This window comes from Lithobates pipiens, unplaced genomic scaffold, assembly GCF_037356315.1.
Source record: "Lithobates pipiens isolate NorthernLeopardFrog02 unplaced genomic scaffold, aLitPip1_a1.2 Scaffold_28, whole genome shotgun sequence".
Lineage (NCBI taxonomy): Eukaryota > Metazoa > Chordata > Amphibia > Anura > Ranidae > Lithobates > Lithobates pipiens.
This window is the reverse complement of record NW_027507789.1, coordinates 228,321,242-228,340,018: the sequence shown is the minus strand read 5'-3', so window position 1 is coordinate 228,340,018 and position 18,777 is coordinate 228,321,242. Positions and strand designations below refer to the sequence as shown.

The 18,777-nt window shown below is 47.2% G+C and overlaps 1 protein-coding gene and 1 pseudogene across 1 annotated transcript in view; one reads left to right on the top strand and one right to left on the bottom strand.

Moving 5' to 3' along the window:
• Positions 1-18,777, top strand: part of PRKCA (protein kinase C alpha) — a gene marked incomplete in the record, with an annotated part of 355,905 nt that overhangs the window by 104,736 nt on the left and 232,392 nt on the right.
• Positions 1,350-2,845, bottom strand: LOC143936235 (zinc-binding protein A33-like; annotated as a pseudogene).

The following is an 18,777-nucleotide window of genomic DNA, read 5'->3' as shown; positions in this document are numbered from 1 at the left end:
TTTGCTGATTGGACTTTTCAAATCCCAATAATTACATTGATAACAAACACGATTATTCCTAAACCTACAATATTTGTGGAGACCGACACCCCCAACATTGACTTGTTTGGGGGGTCAGTGGCAGTTGGATATAAACCCAGCCCAGCCAATCCACTGACTCCCCTGAGAAAGAATGTCCTAGGGGTCCGCTGGTCCCCCCTGAGACGTGGTGTCCTCCAATCAGATGGGAATTATTGGCGGCCGTCACATCTCCATAGGGATCATTCTATATAAAAGTGTAACATAAAATATCAATGTAATAATAGCATTATATCTGTAATGTATTTATATTATACAACATCACCCACCTGATCCTGTAACTCTGTATTATGTATATATATAATGAGTATGTATATAATATATATATTGTTCTAGTATTAGAAAGCTTATATAACCCCCCCCCCCCCCACATCTGTATTGTATTGATTAGTGATGAAACAAAATGGTTGCGATTTGCTCAGATAAATCTGTAACATCACACTAACCATAACCCCCTCCCCTCCCCCTCCCCTCCCCCTCCCCTTCTCACCCCCCCTCCTCCCATAATTGCCCACAGTGCCCCTCAACCCCCCCTCCCATAATTGCCCACAGTGAACCTCAACCCCCCCCCCCCCCCTGCAGTGCCACCAACCTCCCATAATTGCCCACAGTGCCCCTCAACCCCCCATCCATGCAGTGCCACCCAACCTCCCATAATTGCTCACAGTGCCACTCTACCCCCCCACCTCCCTGCAGTGCCACCCTACCCCCATAATTGCCCACAGTGTCCCTCAACACCCCCCCTCCCTGCAGTGCCATACAGCCTCCCATAATTGCACACAGTTCCCCTCAACCCCCCCTCCCTGCAGTGCCACCCAACCTCCCATAAATGCCCACAGTGCCCCTCAACCCCCCCTCCCTGCAGTGCCACCCAACCTCCCATAATTGCACACGGTGCCCCTCAACCCCCCCTCCCTGCAGTGCCACCCAACCTCCCATAATTGCACACGGTGCCCCTCAACCCCCCCTCCCTGCAGTGCCACCCAACCTCCCATAATTGCCCACATTCCCCTCACCCCCCTCCCATAATTGCCCACAATACCCCTCAACCCCCCTCCTCCCTACAGTGCCACCCAACGTCCCATAATTGCCCACAGTGCCCCTCAACCCTCCCCCCTACAGTGCCACCCAACCTCCCATAATTGCCCACAGTGCCCCTCACCCCCCTCCCATAATTGCCCACAATACCCCTCAACCCCCCCTCCTCCCTGCAGTGCCACTCAACCTCCCATAATTGCCCGCAGTGCCCCTCAACCCCCCCCCCCCCCCCTTCCAGTCTCCCACAGTGCCCATGCAAGCACCCCGCCTTCTGAATTGAACCCAAACCTCATCCCCTACAGGACCCTAGGGTTTGAGAACCACCAATCTAGAGTACCTTAATGTGGCTCTCTGACCTTTCCTCTCCCACCTGAAGCACGGCATGGAGGCGCCCATTAAAATTGGTGGTGAAGGTGTGGAGGAGTCGGACGGGGTTCACACAGCACATAGAAGGAGAGCCGCCCGGCCTCATAATCCAGACATACTCCGAAGCTGTTACAGGGTGCTATGCCCAGCAGATGTTTGGAGGTACGGTTGTGCTGTATGTGGTATGAATCGTAAAGCTTCTTGAGAGCCCAGGACTTGTCGCTTTCGCCTATCCAGCCCCGAACTTTACTTATAGTGGGGTAGCACATACCTATCGCCCAGTTCCCTGGTGTACTGGTCTCCACCACCCAGTAATGACGCCCCGCAGAAAACGTATTGGTGCTTAAAACCAGACAAGTCTGAAACCTTCCTCTGGGTCTTGGGCGCATCTGATTCACATTGGTGGACTTGGCGGTTTTCAGGTCATCGGAGATTTGCACATCATTGGCCGCGGTATTTATATCCAGGGTTATTCCTGTAGGCTGCAGCACAGGGAACAGATTGTCCTTCATTTTTACCATATCTGATAAACCTGCGTGTAAAATCATAAGAGAGAGAATTCATCCTGTTCACACGTCTCGCTCGGTATATCCGTCACCGTTTCAGTATTTCTATCCGTTGCCCCGTCTCTTTGATCGGTCGTGTTAGGCGGCTCTTCAGCCGGAACCATCTTACACGATAGCCTGGCCTTCTTGACCTCCAACTCCTGCATTAAATTAGAGGCCGAGAACTGCTCTGCCTGCCTGCAGATCTCACTGTGGACCCTCTCTTCCAGGTTTTCCAGCCTTTGCCTGATGTCCTTAAACAATCTATTGACTTTACCCGTTATGTCGTCTTATTTTCTTCTACCCTTATGCTTTGTTCATGCAAATTCTTGAGTTTCTGCTCAGTCTTCCTGAAGACCTCTTCCAGCTTCTCCACCTGGTGTCCTTGGTGTCCACCATCCCTGCAGGAGACACAGATACAAGCTTCGTCCTCATTGCAGTAATACTCCAGGGTCCTGTTATGGACGGAGCATTTCCTGATCTTCAGGTCTTTGGTGGGCTTCAGTAGGACGTGTTCTGGTGATGTGCTGGTGTATTCTCAGGTGGTCTTCACAGAGATGAGGCCTCGCAGAGCAGACAGGATTTCACGGCCAGAACGGAGGAGTGCAGACATTGAGTGCAGGAGATCCCGGGCTGGCTTGGCCCCCTCTCTTTCTGCACTTAGGACAGCTGTAACCGTCATTTCTATCTTGTTTATCCAGAAAAATAGTAATGCATTCCCGGCAGAAGCCATGTCCACAGTTCAGTGTCATAAGATTGGGGCAATTGCTCGTACAGATGCAGCAGCGTGGCTCCTCGATGATCTTCACAGACGCCATTGGAAGAGAAATAAGGAAATAAAACGGAACATTCTGTACCAAAACATTCAGGGCGTAGTCTAGTAACCAGGTGCCAATCCAATCAAATGTTTGGATAGAGTGAATGTAAAATAAAAAAACACAAAGACTTCTACACACCCTAAAAAATGAAACTACAAAAAAAAAGATATATAGAATAAATTGTTAGCACAGTGACCCAAGACCCCCCCCCAAAGTCTAACCCTCCCCCAAAAATATTCCTCTAAAACCAGACACATGGTGTAGGGCAAAAATACCCCTCGTGAGACCGAGGGGCAAGAAAGGGCAAAAACCCCACAATAGGTAAGCCCACCCTCTACAATGCAAAGCACCCCCCTAGGATCCCTGCAGCTCGTTCCTAAAAACGGAGCTGTGTGTGTCTGTGTGGAACACAATTTGACATATGTCACACTATCCCGTAGTGGAAAGATCCACAGAATAAAAACCACATTCTGTAATATCTACAAAAATACCCCCCCGGTGATAAGTCCGTCAGTCAATGGGGCTGAGAAGACAACGGGATTGGACATGAACACGTCATGGTGTAGGCGAATGTTTTTACATCCGTATTCCAAACAAATATAGTCAAGATTGTAATCAGTCCTGACTGCTTAAAGTGGTTGTAAACCCTTACAACCAATTTTGACCTACAGGTAAGCCTAGATTAAGGCTTACCTGTAGGTCCAAGAAATATCTCCTAAACCTATACGGTTTAGGAGATATTTGCCGAAAGACAGCGGCGCGCAGGCGCACTGAGGGCGCAGCGGTCAGCGGCGATATGCCACGAGTGTCCGCTCCCGTGCGCATGCGGGGGAGTGACGTCATCGCGGCTTCACCGAATGACAGCGCCGGAGCAGCGAAACCCACTGAGAAGATGGATGCGCCGGACTACATGGGACAGCGGTGACTTCGCTGGCTCCTGTGTCAGGTAAGTGACACATAATGGACTACTATGCGATGTGATGCGATGTGATGCGATGCATAGTAATCCATTATGCTTTACCTTTGCAGGGAATGAAAGAGGAAGTAAACTCATCAGGGTTTATTTCCTCTTTAATCCAGGTATGTAGTTATTGAGGGCAAGGAGATCTAACACCACTGAAGAAAAATGGCATGGAGCGCACTATACTGATCCAATCTGCTCGGATATTCATTCCTTAGACTCTGGTCCGGCCGCACCTGGAGTATACTGTCCAGTTCTGGGCTCCAGTCCTCAGGAAGGATGTACTGGAAATGGAGCGACTACAAAGAAGGGCAACAAAGCTAATAAAGGGTCTGGAGGATATTAGATATGAGGAAAGGTTGTGAGCTCTGAACTTATCCTCTCTGGAGAAGAGATGCCTGAGAGGGGGTATGATTTAAATTTATAAATACCGGACTGGTGACTCCACAATAGGGATAAAACTTTTCCGCGAAAGGGAATTTAATAAGACTCGGCTATTCACTAAAATTAGAAGAAAAGAGATTTAACCTTAAACTATGTAGAGGGTTCTTTAAGAGCGGCAAGGATGCGGAATTCCCTTCCACAGGTGGTGGTCTCAGCGGGGGGGCATCGATAGTTTCAAAAAAACGATTAGATAAGCACCTGAACGACCGCAACATACAGGATATACAATGTAATTCTAAAATCCATACCAGACCCTTATCCAAGCACAAAACTTGGCAGGCCGCAGGACAAGAAAGAGCGCCCCCCCCCCCCCCCAAACCGTACCAGGCCACATGCTCTCAACATGGGGAGGGTGCTTTGGGGTCTGACCCCAAAGCACCTTGTCCCCATGTTGATGGGGGCAAGGGCCTCATCCCCACAACCCTTGCCCGGTGGTTGTGGGGGTATGTGGGCGGTGGGCTTATCGGAATCTGGAAGCCCCCTTTAACAAGGGGACCCCCAGCTCCCGCCCCCCTGTGTGAATTGGTAATGGGGTACATTGAACCCCTACCATTTCACAAAAAAAGTGTCAAAAATGGGTGATTTGTATACCTCCTCTCTCTCCCACCATCCCAGATGTAGGCAAGCATAAGATGGGGTGCAGAAGGTCCCCATGGCTACTCCCCGTTTTTGGTTATAGTTTTTACTATCAAAAATAAAAAAGTTATTGTTTAAAACCACTTCAAGTAACTCAATCAAAAATGAATTGTGGGGCCCGCTAGGGGTATTTAATATCTAGCCACTGGGATAACGCCTGTACCCCAACCTCATGGGGGTTGGATGAGTAGAGGGATTCCACGTCTATGGAAGGAATAGTGCCCCATCTTTGGTGTCAGTGAAAGTGATAGTGCCCCATCATTGGTATCAATGGGAGGAATAGTGCCCAATTTTGATGTCAGTGGGACCAACAATGAATTGTATCAGTGGGAGAAATCGGGCCCCAAGGACCAGATGAAGGCAAGCAAAGGGCTACAACCAGCCTGCGGACCACAGATTAAGGGCCCCTGCTCTAGAAGATCCTATAGCAACAGAGATCCTAGCTGAGAATCGCTACTTTGGTAAAACAGTGCAAAACACAACTACCTGCGCTAATCTTCATAGCCAGCACCCTTCTCAGTGAAGTCCGGGGTAGCTCTGGTAACACAGGCAAATCACTTGAAGGTATCACAGTGGAAGGAATGGGGCCCCATCACCACAGGGGACCTACCATACTTGCACTGCAGTATCCACAATAGCTGGATCTTCCTTCGAAGCTATTAGACTGTAGCCTGGCTCTCTGCACATTGGTTCTGATAGTGGAGGGCCTCTTAGTTGGCCACAGGTCACTTTCTCAAGTTCTTTCTGCATAATCAGGTGTGGCCTCCCTGAGCTGCTAAGGGAGGGATGCTGATTAATTTCTATTTCTGGGACCTGTCAAGGAATCCAGGGAGTTGCAGGAATCATGGAGAGTAGATGGGCAGCCTGCTGCAGTCTCCTGAGGCCTGACAGCTTCACATAGCAGAGGGCTGGCCCGGTTGTGTTGACATCAGACATCTTCCTCTTTTAGAATATTATTGGGTTCCATCGGTCAAGTTGTGGGTGGACGTTGCCAACTCCAGAGGTGTCCGGATTGTCAATAATCCCTTTTATTTTGTCATTAGTCACAGGAATTCCCATTCCCTATGATGAGGGCTGATTCTGTGTTTGGCCAGCTTTGAAGTGGACCTGTCATGATAGTTATGTGGGCTGTCATTGCTGCCCCCCTCCCCCCCCATTCTCTTTCTTATTCGCTAACTGACGTCAGTGCTATCTAGGTGCCATAATCTTCATTGTTGGCTTCCATATCGGAGTCCTGTTTAGGAGGACAGCAGTAGATCCCATCATGTTGCTCTTCAATGTGATCTATCCTCTTGTCCGGCTTTCGTGCTTCTTCTCCAGATCAGAGACCGACCACAAGGCCTACTCTTCGCCTTTCTGGGCGCTTTCCTGCAGCTTACTCCGAGTCTTGTTGGATGACACCAGAATGTCTGCCTTTTTTCAGGTCTTTTCCCTTCTACATCCTTCTTACCTTCCTGAAGAACCATCTTCAGCCTCTTCCAGCAACACCAACCTTCGGTCATATATAAATGTATTATATAGTCATATGGAGTGCGTGCAGGAATGCTCCAGTATCTCCTCGTGTAGGACACGTTTTCTATAGGGTAGTGGTGGTCTTGTCTCTGTTAGGATGAGTGGAATCTAGGCTTGTGCAATTTGTTTCGTAACTAATCGAAATTCGGCCGAATTTTGCATCTTTCGGACATTCGGATGCATCCGAAATGTCCGAATAAAAAAATAAGGAATTACAACGAATACGAAAGAAATATAACGAATGAATTCCAATGAATTCGACATGATTCGGTAATTCTTTAAAGATCTAATGAAACAAAAGGTCAGCTCAAAGTAAATCTTATAGTCCAATCAGCTAATACATTTTTTGCTGGAGGATGGATTACTGGCAAAGTGCATTCCTGAGAAAGGAGTTAGAAGGGTGTTGTGTTGTATTTGAGCCGAAGTACTAAATGATTTCAACATGATTCGACATTATTTCAACCGCATTCGAAATGATTTCAACCGCATTCGAAAATATTTTGTGACCCGACTTTAGGGCCCTGTATTTCGGGGTCACTTGGTGCTAGACACTCCATTTAGTTTAGTTTAGTTTTCTGATTTCGTTTAGTTTTCTACCGAATTCGAAAAATCGGCCACATTCGAAATGATTTCAACCGCATTCGAAATGATTTCAACTGCATTCGAAAATATTTTGTGACCCGACTTTAGGGCCATGTATCTCGGGGTCACTTGGTGCTAGAAACTCCAAATTTGGATATGTTGTAGTGCTAGTACTATTGTGTTTGCATACCAAATTTAGAGTTTCTAACACAAAGTGATCCCGAGATACGTGGCCCCAAATTCGGGTCACAAAATGTCGAGCACTTTTCTGCAGCAGAGAATGACATTTTGGGGCCACATATCTCGGGGTCACTTATAGCTAGAAACCCCATTTGGTATGCAAACACAATAGTACTAGCACTACAACATATCCAAATTTGGAGTTTCTAGCACCAAGTGACCCCAAGATACGTGGCCCCAAATTCGGGTCACAAAATGTCAAGCACTTTTCTGCAGCAGAGAAGGCCTTTTTGCGACCCGATTTTGGGGCCACATATCTCGGGGTCACTTATAGCTAGAAACCCAATTTGGTATGCAAACACAATAGTACTAGCACTACAACATATCCAAATTTGGAGTTTCTAGCACCAAGTGACCCCGAGATACATGGCCCTAAAGTTGGGTCACAAAATATTTTCGAATGTGGTTGAAATCATTTCGAATCCGGTAGAAATATTTTCGAATTTGGTTGAAATATTTTCGAATGTGGCCGATTTTTCGAATTCGGTAGAAAACTAAACGAAATCCGAAAACGAATTTAAGGAAGTTAACGAATATAACTAAACGAAATTAATGAATTAACTAATTAAAACGAAACGAAACTAAACACATTTCTTCCTTTTGCACATGTCTAGTGGAATCGGACATCTGGGTTTTGTTGTAGAGGTTCATGTCGTTCAGTCAGACGATCTTCATCCTTTTCTCCTTTCTTCTGATTCAGACACAGCAGAAGTTATCTCCACCATTCAGCATAACGGGGGTTCCTGTAAATGTTGAGTATATGGAACGCTCTTCTATCCACCTCTAGAGGTGCTGAATGAGAAGTGGAGCTGATGAACGGTGTCGATCTTTGTCTTTGGACACAATGGGGGTTGATTTACTAAAACTGGAGAGTTCAAAAATCGGGAACAGCTGCGCATGGGAGCCAATCGGCTTCTAACTTTAGCTTGTTCTATTAAGCTTTGACGAAAAATCCTGAAAGCTAATGTCATCAGCCAGACTAAGGAGGAGAAGATCAGATGCTATGAGGATAAGAAATGAGGAAATTCAATCATTATCAATAGAATAAAGTCTATGTAAACCCAATTACTAAAACCTTTAAAAAGGCTTTAATACGATAATGTCATTTCAGAAGTTATTTTCAATATTTTTTTAAACCCGAGACCTCTTTTAAAATCAACCCTGGCGATCCTGCCATTGAGGTCCTTTTTCCAGGCACTTCCTGTTATAGTGCGACAACGCTCTGTCCCAGTCTCCAAATTGTTCTCCTATGTGGTCACCCTTCGAATGGAGACTACATCTTCCATTGTAACACAGGCATGGTCCACTGTTGTCACCATCCATTCTTTAAAAAACAAAAAAACAAAACATGGTTTCCCTGAAAGAGGTTTTCAGCATCATCATAACCGAACGTGAATTCTCCAGCCTTCTACCTGTCACAGCTCTGTCCACCTAGGGCTGCACCGGTACCTGCCTAAGTTACACACCATGTCTAATGCCCCGTACACACGTTCCGATTATCGGACCACAAAAGTCACTTTCGGACAGATCGTTTCGATAATCTGATCGTTAGTACGCAGCTTTCGACAGCCGATCATGACAGTCCGTCCAACCAAATCCGAATGGGACAAACAGGAAAACTTAGGTCGGATGACAGCCCATCGTACGACAATCGTGTAGTCAGTACAGTATGCGTCCGATTAAAAGTCGTTCGACAAACACCACGCATGATCGGAAACATGAAAATAAACAAGAAGGACACACGGGTCGCACGTATTTTGACATCATTTAAAATACGTAGCTACGCACAACGGAAGATTTTTCCAGAATCGTACGACAAAAATCTTACACACATTTTGCAGTGTTAGGGCCGGTTCACACTGCAGGCGATGCGAGGCGACACCGACTTGCCTCGCAGCGACCTGCCGCGACCTCAGCGGCAACTTGCAGATGACTTCTGTATAGAAGTCAATGCAAGTCGCCCCCAGGTCGCCCAGAAGTAGTACAGGAACCTTTTTTCTGAGTCGGAGCGACTCGAGTCGCTCCTCTCAGAACGGTTCCATTGTACAGAACGGGGGCGACTTGCGAGAGCGCGGCGAGGCGAGTCGTGTCGCCTTGCATCGCCCGCAGTGTGAACCTTATATTCAATCTTAGTTGTATGCAACAAAATGTAAACTCGGTTCACACAGGGGAAACACGACTTTTGGACGCGACTTGGACGCGACTTGGACGCGACTTGGACACGACTTGGACACGACTTGGACACGACTTGGACACTTAACACGACTTAACACTACTTTAAGCCAGGCGATTTGCTGTGGCCAATCAGAGAAGGAGCTCTCAGGGGGGGAACTCCTTTTGAGAGCTGATAATTCTGAGAGTCGCCTCTGTATAGACGGAGATCCGACTCGGAGGCGACTTCCATTGAAATCAATGGGTACCGGTCGCCTACAAGTTGGATTGAAGTAGTACAGGAACCTTTTCTGAAGTCGGAGCGACTTCAGTAATGTGCATTCTCTCATTCACTTACATTGATTTCTACATGTTGTGCGACCTGAGGCGACTTGAAGTCGGATCCCAAGTTGCCCCTGTGTGAACGGACCCTTACATTGATTTCTACATGTTGTGCGACCTGAGGCGACTAGGGGCGACTTGAAGTCGGTTCTGAGTCGCCCCTGTGTGAACCGGCACTTACGATAATCGGGAACATGTGTACGGGCATTAGTCTCACTTTCTGGCCACAGCCTGGTCAGTCCTGGTCACCTCCTCCTTTGAGGTCGGGGTAGACCCTCTCCTCGTGTGTCTCTCTCCACACACACATTGCTCCTGCAGCAGCTTGTCTCCAGAGAAAGCATTCTGCACACCAGGCTGCTGGTCTCCATTGCACATAGGGTTAGATCATGGGTCTTCAGCTCCAGCTGTTGAGAAACTACAAGTCTCATGAGGCATTGCAAGGCTGACAGTTACAAGCATGACTCCCTCAGGCAGAGGCATGATGGGACTTGTAGTTCCGCAAAACAGCTGGAGGGCCACCGATTTGAGACCCCTGGGTCAGATGCTTCCTCCTTCCCAACACCTTCCAAAGTTTCCGGACTCCAGAAACCATTCCAAAGCCAGTTTTCTCCACTCAGAATAACCACCTCAGAGCCCCTGAACCTACCTCAGTGAGAACCCTGTGTGACGAATACCCCATCTGACAACGTGCCAAGGAGCAGCCCTACATTGCACCTATTATTGTGTCACGTTTTTAGGGTCATATTCGATATGTATAAGTATAAAAAAAATTCAAAGTAATAACCGATACAAATGAAGAAAATATAATGAGAATACTTAACTAAAGATGCTGTTTCCGCCACGGAGTCCCACCTGCTTACACAGCGTGGCACACAGGTGACCACAGATGCATGATTGCAGCCTCTGAAGACAAGACTGAGGTCTTATGTTTTTCCTTACTTTACTCTAAAGAAGTGATAAATTGGGGAAGGACTTTTTCCCCGTTACTGCCCCGTGTCCTTTCTCTCTCCCTTTGCTCTGCTGCGCCCAGGGCAGCTGTCCCTCCCGCCCACCCCTTGTCCCGGCCTTGCCCTTACCTATAAGAAGTGGATCAGGTGACTCTGGGTCACCTTTTTTCCCTGTATTATTATTATTATTACTACTGTAAAGTACGAGGAGACTGGGACGTTCGGTCGGCGATGCGGCTCTCTCCAGCATTAACGCTCACTCATTGTTGATTCAGAAATCCCTCGGCGCTCTAAACTCCTAAAATCTCCTAAAAGCTCATTTTATTGTCTCCCAGATGTATCGGGCCGGCTAATGCACGCAATCTACACGTCCTCCATTAGTCTGTGTAATGCACAGGAAAGCGTTTCATTAAGAAAATACAAAAAATGGGAAAAAAAGCTCATTTCCAGCCATTTCCCTCCTCATTAGGGAAAGTGCCGGTCCTCGCGCTAAGTAGTGGTGAGAGGCGCGAGAGAGCCGAGGGGAGTCACAAGAGTTACCTTTCATATGACTCTGCAGATTATTAATAACGTAATAGTAATATTAATAAAATAAAAATAAATATATATATATAAAATGACTGTTTTATAAGCTGATGTTCATGTTTCTTCTTTAATCTCGGTGAGTGTTGTGTATTTCTTCCAGATCTGTGCAGTAGTGAGAATCCCTGTAATAAAGTGCTGCCCTCTATACTTGTGCAGGGGGACTGGTCTTGTCTCCTCCCCCTCCTGTCGTTTTCTGTAGTGGGTGGAGCCTGCTGTGCCCCTCCCACAGATCTGCTTTCCTTGTGCGGGGGGGGACCGGTGTTGTCTTCACCCCCTTCTGTCATTTTCTGTAGAGAGTGGAGCCTTCTAGGCCCCTCCCACAGCTCTGTGCTCTCTCTCCTTGTGACGGGGACTGGTCTTGTCTCCGCCTCTTCCTGTAGTTTTCTGTAGTGGGCTGAGTCTGCTGGGCCCCTCCCACAACTCTGCTCTTTTCTTGTGCGGGGGGACTGGTCTTGTCTCCACCTCTTCCTGTAGTTTTCTGTAGAGTGGAGCCTGCTAGGCTCCTCCCACAGCTCTGTGCTCTCTCTCCTTGTGACGGGGACTGGTCTTGTCTCCGCCTCTTCCTGTAGTTTTCTGTAGTGGGCTGAGTCTGCTGGGCCCCTCCCACAACTCTGCTCTTTTCTTGTGTGGGGGGACTGGTCTTGTCTCCGCCCCCTCCTTTAGTTTTCTGTAGAGGGTGGAGTCTACTGGGCCCCTCCCACAGCTATCTTTTCTTGTGCGTGGCGACTGATCTTGTCTCCGCCCCCTCGTGCAGTTTTCTGTAGTGGGTGGAGCCTGCCGGTCCCCACCCACAGCTCTGCGCTCTCTCCTTGTGCAGGGGGGCTGGTCTTCTCTCCGCCCCCTCCTGTAGTTTTCTGTAGAGGGTGGAGTCTACTGGGCCCCTCCCACAGCTATCTTTTCTTGTGCGGGGCGACTGATCTTGTCTCCGCCCCCTCGTGCAGTTTTCTGTAGTGGGTGGAGCCTGCCGGTCCCCACCCACAGCTCTGCGCTCTCTCCTTGTGCAGGGGGGCTGGTCTTCTCTCCACCCCCTCCTGTAGTTTTCTGTAGAGGGTGGAGTCTACTGGGCCCCTCCCATAGCTGTGCTCTGTTTTCTTGTGCGGGGGGACTGGTCTTGTCTCCGCCCCTTCTTGTCGGTTTCTGTACTGGGTGGAGTCTACTGGGCCCCTCCCACAGCTCTGCTTTGCTTGTGCAGGGGGGCTGCTCTTCTCTCCGCCCTTTTCTGTAGTGGGTGGAGCCTGCTGGGCCTCACAGCTATCTTTTCTTGTGCGGGCGGACTGGCCTTGTCTCCGCCCCCTCCTGCAGTTTTCTGTAGAGGGTGGAGTCTGCTGGGCCCCTCCCACAGCTTTGCACTTTCTCTCCTTGTGCAGGGGGACTTGGCCTGTCTCCGCCCCCTCCTGTAGATTTCTGTAGTGGGTGGAGTCTGCTGGGTCCCTCCCACCGCTCCGCTCTCTGCACAGGCTATGTACAGCGCAGTGGTTCTGTCTCTGATACTTTTACACGGTAATATCTGGTAATATCTGGGGCTGTTTGATGAACATGAAGTGGATTGATATCCTTTGTAGCTATTGAAGAAAAGATTTACATAAAGGTTTTGGTGCTGAGAGTCCAGCTATAAATCACATGGGCCGTTATTTGGAGGAATAGATGTCATGTGACCTCTTTATTCTTCTCCAGATATTACATTAGATATGGAAAGTTACATTGTCGCATTTGTTTTCCTCCCGTGTCCCCGGACAATGCGCTGATGTGATTATTTCAGTCCCGTCTCTTACCTGCAGCCACAACTGTCCTCTTCCCAACCACCTCCCCTCCCCCTCCCTCATCCCCCTAATATAATAAACGCTAACAAGGAGCTCTGATAAATGTGCTCATCACCGATTGGCTCATTACCCCGCTGATCGCCGGCGCAGCCTTGTGTTTGTGGGGATCGGTCAGGCGGAGTCTCGGCTGTGCTGCGCTTGTCGCCGGTTTAAGTACACAGCGGCATCTGGAAGGTGTCAGTGTAATGACTGCAGATATATATATTGTATATACAGTGTGTGTGTATATATATACTGTATATACAGCGTGTGTGTGTATATATATATACTGTATATACAGCGTGTGTGTATGTATATATAGTGTATACAGCATACGTATATGTGTATGTATGTATATATATATATATATATATAATTAAAAAGGAGGCCCTAAGGCCAACGTAGCGCTAGAAAATATGTGAAAATGAATATAAAATGTGAATTAAACAATGTACAGCTGCTAGCACTTAAAAGTCTTAATACCAAAAACTTCAAACAGGTATAATAACGGTATACAAAGTAAATGCAGCGCTGATAAACTTGCTGATCAGTTAAACAAGTGATGTAAAAACTAAAACAAAATTCCATTGGAGAAAAACAAAGTGAAAAAGAAAACTAAAAGCAGGGTCCCATTGGGATTAAGGTCCATATATTGAACAATGCACACCCATCCAAAGAAGAGTGAGAGTTTGCAGTGGAAAGATCGGTGAAGAAATGCTTCATATAAGGCGCTTCCAGCTCCACCCCCAGGTGAGAAATGAATCTGCTTACCAGAACGCCGTGATCACCAATCGGTGATCTCACCAAACATAGGGAATGGACAGGTCCCCCCCCCTCCCCCCCCAAGACCTTTAAAAGGCTGCCTGGAACTGTAGCGGGTGCCAATAGTACTCAAAAAACCTAAAAAAGAAAAAGGCCTCCATAGCGTGATACTGTATGAAATGGATTTAATGAAGATAGATTTGCACTTACAGGGTAAAAGCTATGTGAAAGGGATACGGCGTTTGTTAAAAGCGGAACCACATCGTCTCCAGAGACTAATGTTCACTTCCTGTGTAATTCCTCCATCCACCTCCTGAGAGGGAAAACGTGATGACGTCAAAATCGTAGGCTCCTTCCTACACGTTTCGTCACTAGCGGACATCAAATTCAGCTGTGTTCCTTACAAGGGGCAGGTCATATATATATATATATATATATATATATATATATATATATATATATATATATGTGCGCCTGTGTGTGTGTATATATATATATATATATATATATATATATATATATATATATATATACACATACACATACACACACACACATATACACACACCATACATGATTGTGTCATCTCTGAACTGCCATCTCAGACCAGGAAGTATATGTGAACTTGGATGATACCTGAACAAAGATGGTTCTGTGCTTCTGGTCGAGAAATTCAGATGAAAGCATTGTTGGAGGTGGGGGTTCTGTGATCTCTTTGATTGGGAATAAATACCCGGACACATTACTCGGCATTAAGAAGGACATATCTGATGACCGGTCCTCTTTAGTCCCTCTGTATGGTGTGAGGTTGGAGTGGGGTGTGTGTGAAGATTCCTGGTGGGGGTCTGGTCATGGCGGAGGTCTGGTCGTGGCGTCGGTCCAGTAATGGTGGCTGTCCGGTCGTGGCGTCGGTCCAGTAATGGTGGCTGTCCAGTAATGGCGGCGGTCTGGTCGTGGCGGCGGTCTGGGCGTGGCGGCGGTCTGGTCGTGGCGGCGGTCTAGTCGTGGCGTCGGTCCAGTAATGGGGGCTGTTCGGTCGTGGCGGCGGTCCGGTCGTGGCGGCGGTCCGGTCGTGGCGGCGGTCCGGTCGTGGCGGCGGTCCAGTAATGGGGGCTGTTCGGTCGTGGCGGCGGTCCGGTCGTGGCGGCGGTCTAGTCGTGGCGTTGGTCCAGTAATGGGGGCTGTTCGGTCGTGGCGGCGGTCCGGGCGTGGCGGCGGTCTTGTGGCGGCGGTGTAGTCGTGACGGCGGTCTGGTCGTGGGCTTCTTTTAGCATTAGGACTAATTTGATTGCAGTGAGATCATTTCCCCGCCATGCGATAATCCGGAGGGGGGAAAGGCTCTTTCCTCGGAAATAAATGGATCAGATATTTAACTCTCCCACTTATCGGAATGGCCTGAAAGTGGACCGGTCTTGTCGGCTCAGCGGCTCCACCTTGTGGTTTGTACTGAGTGCTGCCTGTCCGTTCCCATCCCAGTGATATGAGTGGTGGACTGGGAGCACTGGGACGTTGTAGCACTTTCTGGAGCCGACTCCCCGCCGTTCATTGTGACACTATGGACACGTCTATAGGGATAGAGGACACCATGGGGAGCGATTGTCAGCGTTACAATCAGGCGATTGAAGGGGGGGTGCTGATCCTGAAGCCCCTAGATAGAAAAGATACAAAGCAATCATTATGGCTCCATTCACACTGCTGCGATTTCAGTCGCACACAATCACATGACACATTGTTTTCAGTGACGCCCAATCACATCAGTGTGAATCTGCGGCACAATTTTGGAAAAGCGTCCTGTACTTCGGTGTGATGAGCGATGCGATTCGACCCCCATGGATGATGCAAACCACATAAAAAATTCAACCAAGTCGCAACAAAGTTGCACTACTCAGGAATCCTCAAACTACGGCCCTCCAGCTGTTGGGGAAATTCACGTCCCATGCACTCTGACATTCACAGACAGGATCAGGCATGATGGGAATTGTAGTTCAGTCCTGAGACCCCCTCAGTAGTGTGAAGCGAGCCTGACACATCATTACATACAAGCAGTGGGAATATTATAAATGTTGCCTGGTTTTATCCTCTAACAATCCCTGTGCAGCCAATCTCAGACTAGGAGAAGGAGAAGCAGCACACAGAGCCAATCAGATCTGACAAGCTGATAGGGGGAGAGAGCAGAGTGACCAAGAGATGAGCTCATGGCTGCACTGCTTCTTTCACTATCCAATCACAGGCTGGGGATGGGCCCAGGATGACCTGGGCTCAGAGGAAGAAGGTTGAATGATGGCCATCAGAGTGAGGATATCTAGTGGCAGATAGAAGTACTGCAGGGGGACATCTCTGGACTGAAGGGGGATATTGCAACAAAAGCTGGTTTTGTTATTTCAACTTTTAATGGGCTCTTCATTTTTGCCTGGTTCATTTTTGGGCGGAGTTCTGCTCTAAATATGCCTTTTGTGTAGTGTGCCTGTGATTGGATAGTGAAAGGAGAAGCAGCACAGTGATGAGCTCATCTCTTGGTCACTCTTCAGCAGGAGTATCAAACTGGTGGCCCTCCACCTTCAAGTCCCATGAGGCATTGCAAGGCTGACAAGCATGACTCCCACAGGCTGAGGCATGATGGGACTTGTAGTTCCGCGAAACAACTGGAGGGCCGCCAGTTTGAGACGCTTGGTGTAGAGTGACCAAGAGATGAGCTTCTCCTTTCACTATCCAATCACAGGCTGGGGGCGGGTCCATAACTCCTCTCCTTTCATTATCCAATCACAGACTGGGGGCGGGTCCATAACTCCTCTCCTTTCATTATCCAATCACAGGCTGGGGGCGGGTCCGTAACTCCTCTCCTTTCATTATCCAATCACAGGCTGGGGGCGGCTCCGTAACTCCTCTCCTTTCATTATGCAATCACAGGCTGGGGGCGGGTCCATAACTCCTCTCCTTTCATTATCCAATCACAGACTGGGGGCGGGTCCATAACTCATCTCCTTTCATTATCCAATCACAGCCTGGGGGCGGGTCCATAACTCCTCTCCTTTCATTATGCAATCACAGGCTGGGGGCAGGTCCAAAACTCCTCTCCTTTCATTATCCAATCACAGCCTGGGGGCGGGTCCATAACACCTGGGCCTTAGAGGAAGATATTTGGATGGTGCAGGCTGTCATTGAACCTGGAGATCTGAGGACATCTAGTGGTAGAAAATAAGTCCTGCAGGGGCAGCTCCAGACTCAAGATGGGTATTGCAGCAGAAGTGTTTTTTTTTTTTTGGGTGTATAAATAGTTTTTATTATTTTATAAAGTAACCATAACAATACAACACAATCAGAAACTTAAGCAACCTTCATAAAGTCACATGAGAAGAAAACAAACCATATGGGTGTTCATAGACCCCATAAATAAATTGTAGTTACAAACATATACTAAAAGTTGTATCCCCCTAGATCAGTGTTTCTCCACTCCAGTATTCAAGGCGCCCCAACAGGTCAGGTTTTCAGGCTTTCCATTATTTTGCACAGGTGATTTGATCAGTTTCACTGCCTTAGTAATTACCACAGCCGTTTCATCGGAGGGAAATCCTGAAAACATGACCTGTTGGGGGCGCCTTGAGGACTGGAGTTCAGAAACACTGATCTAGAAGCTGATCCATAGAAATGATATTTCTTCCCCATAGGAGGAGGCAGGTGAGAGGTGGAGGCATCCCTCTTCTGGCTTTTATTTTCCTTTTTTTTATTTTTATTTGAATGGCATAATATATATATATTATTATTATTTATTATTATTATTTTTATTTTTTTACTGGAAAATCTCTTCACCAAAGTTGTATAAATGAAGGAAACTTAGACCTGTGCAATTCGTTTTGTTCCAAATTATTTATTTTTTTCGAGGAGTTTGTTCATTTGGAAATATCCGAAATTTAACAAATTTTTAACAAATTTTTCCGAAAATTCATAAATTCATGAATTCGTAAATTCGATAAGCTGAAAATGTGAAATAATAACTATTACTAATTATTAAATTCTAGTTATTGGAAATTCCTTTCAAATTTGGCTGTTAGTGAACGTAAGAATACGAATTTATCCGAAGTTACGAATTATCCGAAATAACGAACGCCGCATCTAAACGAATGGAACGGAACAAAATAATAATAAATAATAATAAAAACTTTTTCATTATTATTATTTATTCGTTCCGTTCCAGTTGTTTAGATGCGGCATTTCGTTATTTCGTATAATTCGTAACTTCAGATAAATTCGTATTTGTTACGTTCACCGAGCCAAATTTGGAAGGCAATTCAAATACCGAGAATTTAATAGTATTATTAGTTGGTTATTTTGAATTTCTGAATCGTTGACTTTGCGAATCTTTGAATTTCTGAATTGCAATCAAATTTTTTCGGCAGTGCTCATGTCTAAAGGAAATGATTAGTGATGATTTGTAGTGGATGCTCCTCGCCCAGGTGTCATCCTCATCCAGCAGCTTCAGCGCCTTGAGCTGCAGATCAGAAGACGTGTTCATTGGCCGTGTTCTTGGGTTGGAGGGAAGTCCATTGCGTTCTCCCGGGAGACACGAGGAGGGATGGGAAATGGTGAAGAGATACAAAGTATCAGATGTGATTTATTAGAAGGGGAGGAGAATTCCCCAGAAAATTTGTTTGTCCATTGGGGGCTCAGTGATGGACAAATGTCTATTTTCTGGTCCGTTTCCCATCCCTCCTCGTGTCTCCCGGGAGTGACGCTGCGACTCGCAGGGAATTCCTGGAGGTCTCACCTGGCATCAGATGTCTGTCATCTCCGGGGACATCGGATCCTCTACTGCCAGCCGCCCGGTACAAATCACCACTCCGAGACATCATAATCCTCTGTGTGATCTCATCTGTACAGACCCGAGTCTGCAAATAATGTTAATTATAAATTCTAGTAAGAGCTGCATGCGCGGTCATGTGTCGGTGTAACTCTTCATTAATTGCCTCTCACAGA